This window comes from Rhamphochromis longiceps, linkage group LG2 (assembly GCF_057381845.1).
Source record: "Rhamphochromis longiceps isolate RC_006_pf linkage group LG2, R_longiceps_female_GT1.1, whole genome shotgun sequence".
NCBI lineage: Eukaryota > Metazoa > Chordata > Actinopteri > Cichliformes > Cichlidae > Rhamphochromis > Rhamphochromis longiceps.
This window is the reverse complement of record NC_140558.1, coordinates 20,727,823-20,740,813: the sequence shown is the minus strand read 5'-3', so window position 1 is coordinate 20,740,813 and position 12,991 is coordinate 20,727,823. Positions and strand designations below refer to the sequence as shown.

The following is a 12,991-nucleotide window of genomic DNA, read 5'->3' as shown; positions in this document are numbered from 1 at the left end:
GCATTGTGCAAATGTGCCGCACACCAAAAAGATAACTCAGAAGTTACTAAAGGCAACAACTTTGCAGACCAAGCCGCAAAGAAGGCAGCACAGCAACATATACAGTGGGGCAAAAAAGTATTTAGTCAGCCACCGATTGTGCAAGTTCCCCCACTTAAAATGATGACAGAGGTCAGTAATTTGCACCAGAGGTACACTTCAACTGTGAGAGACAGAATGTGAGAAAAAAATCCATGAATCCACATGGTAGGATTTGTAAAGAATTTATTCGTAAATCAGGGTGGAAAATAAGTATTTGGTCACCTCAAACAAGGAAAATCTCTGGCTCTCACAGACCTGTAACATCTTCTGTAAGAAGCTTTTCTGTCCCCCACTCGTTACCTGTATGAATGGCACCTGTTTGAACTCATCATCTGTATAAAAGACACCTGTCCACAGCCTCAAACAGTCAGACTCCAAACTCCGCCATGGCCAAGACCAAAGAGCTTTGGAAGGACACCAGGAAAAGTATTGTAGACCTGCACCAGACTGGGAAGAGTGAATCTACAATAGGCAAGCAGCTTGGTGTGAAAAAATCAACTGTGGGAGCAATCATCAGAAAATGGAAGACATACAAGACCACTGATAATCTCCCTCGATCTGGGGCTCCACGCAAGATCTCATCCCGTGGGGTCAAAATGATCATGAGAACGGTGAGCAAAGATCCCAGAACCACACGGGGGGACCTGGTGAATGACCTGCAGAGAGCTGGGACCAAAGTAACAAAGGTCACCATCAGTAACGCACTACAACGGCAGGGAATCAAATCCCGCAGTGCCAGACGTGTTCCGCTGCTGAAGCCAGTGCATGTCCAGGCCCGTCTGAAGTTTGCCAGAGAGCACATGGATGATACAGCAGAGGATTGGGAGAATGTCATGTGGTCAGATGAAACCAAAGTAGAACTTTTTGGTATAAACTCAACTCGTCGTGTTTGGAGGAAGAAGAATACTGAGTTGCATCCCAAGAACACCATACCTACTGTGAAGCATGGGGGTGGAAACATCATGCTATGGGGCTGTTTTTCTGCCAAGGGGACAGGACGACTGATCCGTGTTAAGGACAGAATGAATGGGGCCATGTATGGTGAGATTTTGAGCCAAAACCTCCTTCCATCAGTGAGAACTTTGAAGATGAAACGAGGCTGGGTCTTCCAACATGACAATGATCCAAAACACACCGCCCGGGCAACAAAGGAGTGGCTCCGTAAGAAGCATTTGAAAGTCCTGGAGTGGCCTAGCCAGTCTCCAGACCTCAACCCCATAGAAAATCTGTGGCGGGAGTTGAAAGTCCGTGTTGCTCGGCGACAGCCCCAAAACATCACTGCTCTCGAGAAGATCTGCATGGAGGAATGGGCCAAAATACCAGCTACTGTGTGTGCAAACCTGGTAAAGACCTATAGTAAACGTTTGACCTCTGTTATTGCCAACAAAGGTTATGTCACAAAGTATTGAGTTGTATTTTTGTTATTGACCAAATACTTATTTTCCACCCTGATTTACGAATAAATTCTTTACAAATCCTACCATGTGGATTCATGGATTTTTTTTTCACATTCTGTCTCTCACAGTTGAAGTGTACCTCTGGTGCAAATTACTGACCTCTGTCATCATTTTAGGTGGGGGAACTTGCACAATCGGTGGCTGACTAAATACTTTTTTGCCCCACTGTACAAACCTTAATGTCTGAAACATCAACGTTAATACCACTTGATGTACTTAAAGATGAACAGAAAGCTGCATCTATCACAGAACAGAAAAAATGGTTAAAGTGTGGAGCACAGCTACAAAATGACCTAATGACCTGTAATGGCAAACCAATACTGCCAAAATCTCTACATAAGACAGCAGCATTAGTGACACATGGCTTAACGCATTTGTCAACGGGTGGAATGATGAATGTCCTCTCTAAACACTTCTACACTCAAAATTTTGAAAATTCAGCAAAAGAATTCATCAGAACATGCATGATTTGCCAAAGACATAATGCACAGGGAAACCTTAGACCAAAAAGAGGTCATTTTCCCACACCACCTCACCCTTTCCATACAATCCACATGGATTTCATTGAACTTAACGAATGCCAAGCATCAAAATATGCTCTAGTAATTATAGATGTGTTTTCAAAATGGCCAGAAATCTATCCAGTAAAAAGAGCAGACGCAATATCAGTGGCAAAGTGTTTATGCAATCACTTCATCCCCACATATGGCATTCCCAGTCTGATAAGGTCAGACAATGGAACACATTTTGTTAATGACATCATCAGCAAAGTCTCTGAAGCTCTAGGATTTAGCATCAAACATCACTGTGCATATCACCCACGAAGTGCAGGACTAGTGGAAAGAACTAATGGCACAATAAAACAGAGATTAAGAAAATGCATGGAAGAAACCCGAATGTTTAGGTTTGGTAAAGATGTGGATGAGAATAACACAAGGTTCTCAGAAACTTACACCTTTTGAAATCATCCACGGGAGAGCGTTTCCATTGCCAATTACCAGTGAACCAATTAACAAATCAATAAGGGAAACTACCCTAGCAGAATGGATGACTAAGCTGTTTGAAAATAAAGAGATTATGTTAAACAACCAACTGCCGAGTGATATCTCTCCAGTGTCTTGCAGGTTACAACCAGGTGATTGGATCCTGATCAAAGTACTCCAGAGAAAGAATTGGAGTTCACCAAGGTGGGAGGGCCCATACCAAGTCCTACTTACCACACCCACCGCCTGCAAAATAGCAGAAAGACCATCTTGGATCCACCAAAGCCACTGTAAAAAAGTGAGTGACAATCCAGACGCTTAGACGCCGGCTTCCCTGGCTTCTAGGTGATCTATTGGTGAAGGGAAGGGCTGATTGGGTATATCCCGCCCTTTTTTTTACTTCTCGCCAATAGTCTACTCACCAGAGGTCTAGGTGTGCCTGGTCATCATGAAGACACTTGTCCTCCTAGTGGCCAGCATTGCGCTCCTAGTGAGCCTACTAACACTCACCCAGATGAGAGGAAATAAACAACACCACCTGCAAAAAAGATGGACACATGACAATTCGCATCTGCGTGACCTGAACCAAGACCATAACCACCCATGGATGAACAACGCGTGGTATAGATATGTGTATGATAGAACACGCACCGACAACAGCACGGAATGCTATGTGTGTTCACATATGCCAACAACAGCCGTACACGCAACAATATATGGAAAGGCACCTGAACTTGACGAAGCGATGTGTGTGTTCAACAAAGCAACAACTGGCAATTGCACACGCAGAGATTTGATGGCAACAGGACTGACCCTAAAAGGTCAAAGCACAAAGAAAGAAGACCTAATTCCATGGTGTAGTGACACAGACGTCAAACGTGTCACGAAACCACTTTCACAACGACGGATCCTAATTGAACAGACAACCCCTTGTGCCTACAATCTGACGAACTGGAACTACACCTGCAACGAAAAACATTGGGTAAACGTCAAAGCCAACAACACAAAAAACAAATCATTCGCCATAGTTTTGCCGCCGGACATACAGCACCCAATGTGTTTCAACTTCTCTGATGGAAACAGGAAACTTGGATGAAACCGCAACTGCACACAGACACTTGACCTGACCCAATCCAAAGGAATACACACCTTCAAAATTGGAACTTTCTGGGTCCAGGGAGCCGCTTGGGCCTGCGGGCCTAAAACCTACTTCATGCTCCCACCGAACTCCACCGGTCTGTGTGCACCAGTACTAATTTCAGACCACACCTTCAAGATCACAGCAGAGACACACACGTCAAGAGCAAAACGTGAAGTTGCTGAAGTCGCTGAAGTAATGCCACATGACTCAATCTATGGATCAGATGTGCCCAAGAACTTCAAACTATGGACTGATGGTTAGAAAGTCCTCCACTCCTTGTGCCCTTGGGTGGGAGCTGGGAAAAACATGCTGAGGATCGAGACACTTGACTATCGATTTGGACTGTTCCTAAATGCCTCAATGAAGATCAACAAAGCGCAAAATGAAGAAATCGACGCAATACGCATTGTAGTGATGCGACACAGAGTCGCACTAGACATGATTCTAGCTGAAAAAGGAGGTTTGTGTGTATTGTTTGACACTACATGTTGTACATACATCCCAGACAACATACACTCACAAAACATGACCGACGCTTTGAACACCTTGAGAAAGATTAAAGATGCTGAACAACAAGACTATGTCACAAGCACTGATGATTGGTTGACATGGTTACTAGGTGGTTCATGGAAGTCCCTACTGATTAAAGGACTTGTTGGAATTGCATTTTTGCTTTTACTGTTATGTGTTTTCACAACATGTGTAGTACCCTGTCTGAATAAAATGGTATCAAACATGGTGACAACTTCTATCAATGCTTATGTGATGACGTCTCAAATGGAAGAAATTTTGAAAGATGATCCATACAGTAATGTTTAGTTTAATTGAACACAGGACTGTTTTATGACGTTCAAACCGAAAATGTTTAGACAAGAGGTTATGAACTGACAAAAATAACAGTACTGTCATGTGAGAAATCTAAACAACAGGAGGGAATGTCAGAGTATTTTTGCTTTTAAAGGTTTTATTATTCATATAATAATCAGCTAAGAGTGTTTATATTTCTGTTCTGTACTCAACCAGCTGCATATTTTAATTGCTGGCTCCCTACTCTATAACGGAAACTGTTTGCCTTCACATTATCAGTCTTTGCCTTCACATTGTCACTGTTTGCCTTCACACTAGCAGGAAACCGCCACCCACGAGTAAGAAACAACCTTGTAGAGAACACGAAGTTTTTTGATAAACCACACCTGTTTTCTTGACAAGATAAGGATGATATTTCCTTTTTTGTATGCTTCATGATGTGTATAAATAAAGCCAGACTGCACCAAGGAGGTGTGTGAGTCTCTCCCTGAGTCTCTCACCCGTGCACATTTAAAACTGCTCTAAGTGTCTGAGTGATATTTCATTGCATCTGAGTACTTGATAATAGAATATCTTTAACAAATGTAATGACTGCTTTCAGTGTGAATTTCTCTCCTTGAAGTAGCAGAGTGGATGGGAATTCAGTAAGCAAAAACCTTTTTGGACTGTGAAAACTGTGCTCCAGAGTTTCTGTAGAGCATTTTCCAAGGTCTGTGTCAATCCATACAAGCTCTCTCAGGGTGAAACTGTGACAAACAGTCCCTGTGCAAAGTTGCTTTCCTGATGAATCTGTTTTAAATGCTGTTGGAGATGCATCAGGACTTTCGATTGGTCTTAGGCATGGCGATGCTGGAAGGTTGAGCCGTTGTTCAACAGCAGACTGAAGGTGAGCTATGCCAGAAGCTGAGAGGACTGACAGATCAATGGAAACAAAAGGTATTTGCCTTGTGTTTGGTGTGTAAAGTTTGCAGTACTGGGAGGAACACTGTCTTGTGAAGTGAACACTTGGATTTTCCGTCATTGTTTTTTGAATTACTGTGGACACATGGCACTGTGCATCAACACGATGAACACCAGTCTTCAACTGAACAGGGCAGAATATTGAGCTCAGCACCTCTGCCCTCAATGAATAGGCATGTTGAGTGACACCCTTTGAAGCAAGGGATTTCACAAGCTGGAATACTTTGTTCTCCTCTGAACTATTCAACATGTTTTGAGCAGTACGACTATCACAGTAAGCGCAGCACAGACTTTGACAGAAGGCATCAAAGGCACAGGTGTTCATGACACAGTATTGTCCTTTGCCAAGTTTTACTGCACTGTAAACCCCAACAGTCTACCTGACTTATAAAGTTTGTGGATATAACAATTGAAATTCCTCAAAGTTGAAACAACTTAAAACTTTTGTTCTGTTAACGATTCAAACAGTTATAATTGTACATGGCTTAGAAGTTAAGAGTAAATACTGCTTTCTTAATTATGATTTTTGAGTAAATGTTTTTTTTCCGAGCTCCGCATGTGTATGTCAACTACGTCATGACGTTTTCTCTCTAACCTGAACGACGTTGACAGAAAATTCTGTTCAATATGGCTGCCCTTCTCGCGCGACTGGAGAGCACATTTGGAGAAACTTGTAAGTAAAACGGAACCTTCGTTATGTTTATTTTTTCCGTAAAAAAGCAAGTATATTAATATGTTGCAGGCAAGAACTTCGATTTCGAATGCGCTGTTGTGTTAAAAAGCACAGACCCAGGTGGTGAATAGTGGTTCGCTGTTGTTCGCGCTCTTTTTCAAACATAGATTATGTCGTCAGTTTTAACCGATTAAAACAGTTTTACTAAGAATTACATAAAAAGAAAGGGTCTTAATGATATTTTAACGACCACTTGCCAACACAAGAAAGTTGGCGTTTTTACAACAGCAGCCTCATTGTTCGGCAGTTTTTTTCTTCTTCTTCTCATTAGCATGATTCAAAACTGACTTAGCTAGCAGTGGCAACTTCAATCTAAAACAATTGAAATATAGCAAGGTTTTGTATATTTAGTGTGCTAATAAGGTTTTCAATATTTTTATTTTTTCCTTCCAAGGCTGAAGACCGAAGACAAAAGGACAGAAGAAAAAAAAAATTCAGACTGCAATTAATTTCAGGTGGAGACAGTAAACACAGGTGAGTTGAAAGATCTATTGAAGAGTCCTTTCTTCTTGGCCATTAAAACATTTTTAGGTTAAAAGACCCGTGTCATGAATCGCTGTGCAGCAGGCAGGAGTTGGATCCAATTCAATTCAATTTTATTTATATAGCGCCAAATCACAACATAAGTCGCCTCAAGGCGCTTCATAGATACAGAGAAAAACCCAACAATCATATGACCCCCTATGAGCAAGCACTTTGGCGACAGTGGGAAGGAAAAACTCCCTTTTAACAGGAAGAAACCTCCGGCAGAACCAGGCTCAGGGAGGGGCGGCCATCTGCTGCGACCGGTTGGGGTGAGAGAAGGAAGACAGGATAAAAGACATGCTGTGGAAGAGAGACAGAGGTTAATAACAGATATAATTCAATGCAGAGAGGTCTGTTAACACATAGTGAGTGAGAAAGGTGACTGGAAAGGAAAAACTCAATGCATCATGGGAATCCCCCGGCAGCCTACGTCTATTGCAGCATAACTAAGGGAGGATTCGGGGTCACCTGGTCCAGCCCTAACTATATGCTTTAGCAAAAAGGAAAGTTTTAAGCCTAATCTTGAAAGTAGAGATAGTGTCCGTCTCCTGAATCCAAACTGGAAGCTGGCTCCACAGAAGAGGGGCCTGAAAACTGAAGGCTTTTATTCGATTCCATTACTGTGGGGGGGCTGGTTGACCTTTTGACCTTTACATTTTCATTAATATCTTTAAAACAGATGCAGCACAAACGACAATTTTTGCAGCACAAACCAGCACAAACGTAGCACAGTTGATTGACACCAGTTTTGTTTGATTCCATTAATGTGGGGGGGCTGGTTGACCTCTGATGACCTCTACAAATTTTCTTGAATACCTTTAAAATGATAGCGGCACAAACGTAAATTTTTGTAGCACAAATGTTTGACATCAATTTTGTTCGATTCCATTAATGTGGGGGGGCTGGTTGACCTTTTGACCTTTACATTTTCATTAATATCTTTAAAACAGAGGCAGCACAAACGTAAATTTTTGCAGCACAAACCAGCACAAACGTAGCACAGTTGATTGACACCAGTTTTGTTTGATTCCATTAATGTGGGGGGGCTGGTTGACCTCTGATGACCTCTACAAATTTTCTTGAATATCTTTAAAATGATAGCGGCACAAACGTAAATTTTTGCAGAACAAACCAGCACAAACGTAGCACAAATGTTTGACATCAATTTTGTTCGATTCCATTAATGTGGGGGGGCTGGTTGACCTTTTGACCTTTACATTTTCATTAATATCTTTAAAACAGAGGCAGCACAAACGACAATTTTAGCAGCACAAACCAGCACAAACATTTGACATCAATTTTGTTCGATCCCATTAATGTGGGGGGCTGGTTGACCTTTTGACCTTTACATTTTCATTAATATCTTTAAAACAGAGGCAGCACAAACCAGCACAAACGTAGCACAGTTGATTGACACCAGTTTTGTTTGATTCCATTAATGTGGGGGGGCTGGTTGACCTCTGATGACCTCTAGAAATTTGTATGGATTTCTTTAAAATGATAGCAGCACAAACGTAAATTTTTGCAGCACAAACCAGCACAAATGTAGCACAGTTGATTGACACCAGTTTTGTTTGATTCCATTAATGTGGGGGGGCTGGTTGACCTCTGATGACCTCTACAAATTTTCTTGAATACCTTTAAAATGATAGCGGCACAAACGTAAATTTTTGTAGCACAAATGTTTGACATCAATTTTGTTCGATTCCATTAATGTGGGGGGGCTGGTTGACCTTTTGACCTTTACATTTTCATTAATATCTTTAAAACAGAGGCAGCACAAACGTAAATTTTTGCAGCACAAACCAGCACAAACGTAGCACAGTTGATTGACACCAGTTTTGTTTGATTCCATTAATGTGGGGGGGCTGGTTGACCTCTGATGACCTCTACAAATTTTCTTGAATATCTTTAAAATGATAGCGGCACAAATGTAAATTTTTGCAGAACAAACCAGCACAAACGTAGCACAAATGTTTGACATCAATTTTGTTCGATTCCATTAATGTGGGGGGGCTGGTTGACCTTTTGACCTTTACATTTTCATTAATATCTTTAAAACAGAGGCAGCACAAACGACAATTTTAGCAGCACAAACCAGCACAAACATTTGACATCAATTTTGTTCGATCCCATTAATGTGGGGGGCTGGTTGACCTTTTGACCTTTACATTTTCATTAATATCTTTAAAACAGAGGCAGCACAAACCAGCACAAACGTAGCACAGTTGATTGACACCAGTTTTGTTTGATTCCATTAATGTGGGGGGGCTGGTTGACCTCTGATGACCTCTACAAATTTTCTTGAATATCTTTAAAATGATAGCAGCACAAACGTAAATTTTTGCAGCACAAACCAGCACAAACGTTTGACATCAATTTTGTTCAATTCCATTAATGTGGGGGGGCTGGTTGACCTTTTGACCTTTACATTTTCATTAATATCTTTAAAACAGAGGCAGCACAAACGACAATTTTAGCAGCACAAACCAGCACAAACGTTTGATACCACTTTTGTTGGATTTGAAGAAGGTGGGGGGGCCAACTTCACTCACATGCTTAATGGCTCAAAACACCTTATCCAATTATAAACTGATACGCAAGTACTGGCATGCCCCTTTTAATTTCTTCATAAATGTTATTTAATGTTATTATTACGGCAGCACGGTGGTTAGCACTGTTGCCGCATAGCAAGAAGGTCCTGAGTTCAATTCCACCATCACGCCAGGGTCTTTCTGTGTGGAGTTTGCAGGTTCTCTCGCCATGTTTGCGTGGGTTCTCTCCGGGCTCTCTCCAAAGACATGCAGCTTGTGGTGATAGGTTAATTGGTTAATCCGAATTGCCCATAGGTGTGAATGTGAGTGCGAATGGTTGTCTGTCCCTGTGTGTTGGCCCTGTGACAGACTGGCAACCTGTCCAGGATGTACCCTGCCTCTTGCCCTATGACAGCTGGGATAGATTCCAGCACCCCCTGCGACCCTTAAAAGGATAAGCAAATGGATGGATGGATGGAATTTTATTAATATCTTTAAAATAATAGCACCACAAACAAAATTTTTTGCAGCACAAACCTGTGACATCAACTTTTGTTTGATTTGGGTGATGTGGGGGGGCTGGTTGACCTTTTGACGTTTGCATTTTCATTAATATCTTTAAAACAGAGGCAGCACAAACGACAATTTTAGCAGCACAAACCAGCACAGTTGATTGACACCAGTTTTGTTTGATTCCATTAATGTGGGGGGGCTGGTTGACCTCTGATGACCTCTACAAATTTTCTTGAATATCTTTAAAATGATAGCAGCACAAATGACAATTTTTGCAGAACAAACCAGCACAAACGTTTGACATCAATTTTGTTCGATCCCATTAATGTGGGGGGCTGGTTGACCTTTTGACCTTTACATTTTCATTAATATCTTTAAAACAGAGGCAGCACAAACGACAATTTTGTGTGTGTGTGTGTGTGTTGGGGGGGGGGCTGGTTGACCTTTACATTTTTATTAATATCTTTAAAACAGAAGCCGCACAGACCAGCACAAACGTTGATTGACACCCATTTTGTTTGATTTAATTAATGTGGGGGGGCTGGTTGACCTCTGATGACCTCTAGAAATTTTGATTAATATCTTTAAAATGATAGCAGCACAAACGACAATTTTTGCAGCACAAACCAGCACAAACGTTTGATACCACTTTTGTTGGATTTGAAGAAGGTGGGGGGGCCAACTTCACTCACATATGTCATGTCTACTGAATTCACATTTTTCATGCCTGTGGAGTTTATTATATGGACGTGGTGACAGTGTAAAGACAGCCTGCTCTTCTGATTTAACTTTTCAAGCATTCACACTAATTAGTGTTTAAACCTCCCATGGTTCTATATCTGGGGATGTGGCTTTGGTTTGCACTGATGAAAGCTTATAGTTGAAATGTGTTTGACGGTAAATGGTCAATAAAGAAGACAGCATTTTGTTTTGTTTTTACACAATGATTTTGTCATGTGCTGTGTGCAGGCAGGAACTGTGGACCCAATGTGCAGACACTTGGAGGTAAAAGTGTGAACTCAAAACAGCTTTAACGCTAAACACAAATATAACAAAAGCAAGAATACCAAAAGAAACTTACACAGGCAGCCAAACAGAACACACAGCATAGGATGAGGGAGATCGCAACAAAGACCAAAGAAAACTCAGGGCTTACATACCCAGAGAGAGCCATCAGGGAATGGGAGACAACAGAGAAACACAGCTGGGACAAATAAGGGTAGCGAGACAAGGGAAGCAAATCCAGATACATTAACATGAGACATGGACTTTCAAAGTAAAACAGGAAACATAACACAGACGACGCGGACTTGACGAGGGGATACAGCAGACAGGGGGAGACAGAACAACTATGTAACACAGAGACAGAAACCAGAAGACAGAACTCTAAGAAACCAAAAGACTAGAAATGATAAATAATGGCAAAATCAAAGTTCAATAATAATGTAAAACTCAAAATTTTGGGTCAACGAACCCAGGCACCCTAACAGATTTATTTTTACAGTTAATTTTTTTCTATTTAATTATTTAGTTACAGTCCACCATACCTCTGATCCCCTGTCAATCCATCCACCCCCTTTTTAATGGTGTATCTGATTCAGGGTCATGAAGGGCTGGAGCAGCTGTCACAGACTGAGCAAGGTACACCCTGTACAGGTCACCAGTCCATGGCAGTGTCCCACTGTGTGTATTTTAAAAAGTACCGCATCTTAAAAACCACGGCTGCAGATAGATGGCCTTGGCAACTCTTCACTACATTATGAGGGGGATTTTATTATAGCAAATGACAAAAAAAATGGACCACTCATGATCTATTCAAAATACAATCTAGAGATGTTTTAGTCCCTTAAAGCGAGCTAATTATGTTTATTTCCAGCTCCATACTTTAATTTGTGCACTACAGCAAATTTGTGTGATTCATTGCTGAAAATATGCTTATTTATCCTATACTGAGTCTTGGTGCAGTCCTTCAATTTATCTTCCATTTGAAATATGCCAGTTTAGCTGTCCTCTCTTTGAGCCAACCTTTGTCTTATTGGCTGCTCCTCAGAAGTTTTGAATAGCAGGTGGGTGGTACTTCTGTGCTTGGAGCAGGGATTACTTGTACATATACTGACCTCATTATTTGAAACTTGGCCCATGTTCGATATGAGCATTCACCATTTATATATACACAATATCTGTTGGTGTGTGTGTGTGTGTGTTAGAAAATATGGAAAAGGAATATTAAGTATTGGTCGAGGAGTTTGATTTCCAAACCAAATGCAAATCTTACTTTCATTCAGCAGTCCACCTTTTCTCAAAGCTCAGTTAAAGACACTTTTGACAATGTCATCTGGGTTGTAGCTTTGTTCCTGAAGATGTGCATGTCTTCAGGAATGAAAAGAAAGAAAGAAAGAAAGAAAGAAAGAAAGAAAGAAAGAAAGAAAGAAAGAAAGAAATAAAGAAAGAAGTCCAGGAGATCTGAGTAGTTATTATGTCTGATGAAAAGAACAATCGAAAACAACCAAGGCACTTTGTCTTCAGGTATTTGTATTAGGATCAGCACAGATTTCACTCTCTGGCTTTATTTATAGCATAATAAGACATTTTACTTTTAAAAATCAAGGACACCAACAAGGCAGATAGGGCACATGCACTGGGGCCACAAATGTCCCAGGTTTAGTCCGTAATTCAATTCAATTCAATTTTATTTATATAGCGCCAAATCACAACAAAAGTCGCCTCAAGGGGCTTCATAGATACAGAGAAAAACCCAACAATCATATGACCCCCTATGAGCAAGCACTTTGGTGACAGTGGGAAGGAAAAACTCCCTTTTAACAGGAAGAAACCTCCAGCAGAATCAGGCTCAGGGAGGGGCGGGGCCATCTGCTGCGACCGGTTGGGGTGAGAGAAGGAAGACAGGATAAAAGACATGCTGTGGAAGAGAGCCAGAGGTTAATAACAGATATGATTCAATGCAGAGAGGTCTATTAACACAGCGGTCCCTAAGCGCCACGGACCGGTTCATGCCCGACAATATTTTTACGGACCGGCCTAGTACCGGTACCGTAAAAAAGAAGATTTATTCATAACACACGTGAAAAGACCCAGGAAAACAGAGTTAACGATAAAAACGATGACAAAATAACACTAAAAAACCGATAAAAATCCTGAAAACCATACATTTCACACCTGAGCCTCAACTCTCAACTCTCGTGGCCCGGTACCAAACGACTCATGGACCGGTACCGAGGCCCGGGGGTTGGGGACCG

At 41.4% G+C, this 12,991-nt stretch overlaps 1 pseudogene; it reads left to right on the top strand.

The window, feature by feature from the left end:
- The first annotated feature begins 2,679 nt into the window (after positions 1-2,679).
- Positions 2,680-10,768, top strand: LOC146677146 (uncharacterized; annotated as a pseudogene).
- The last annotated feature ends 2,223 nt before the right edge of the window (positions 10,769-12,991 follow it).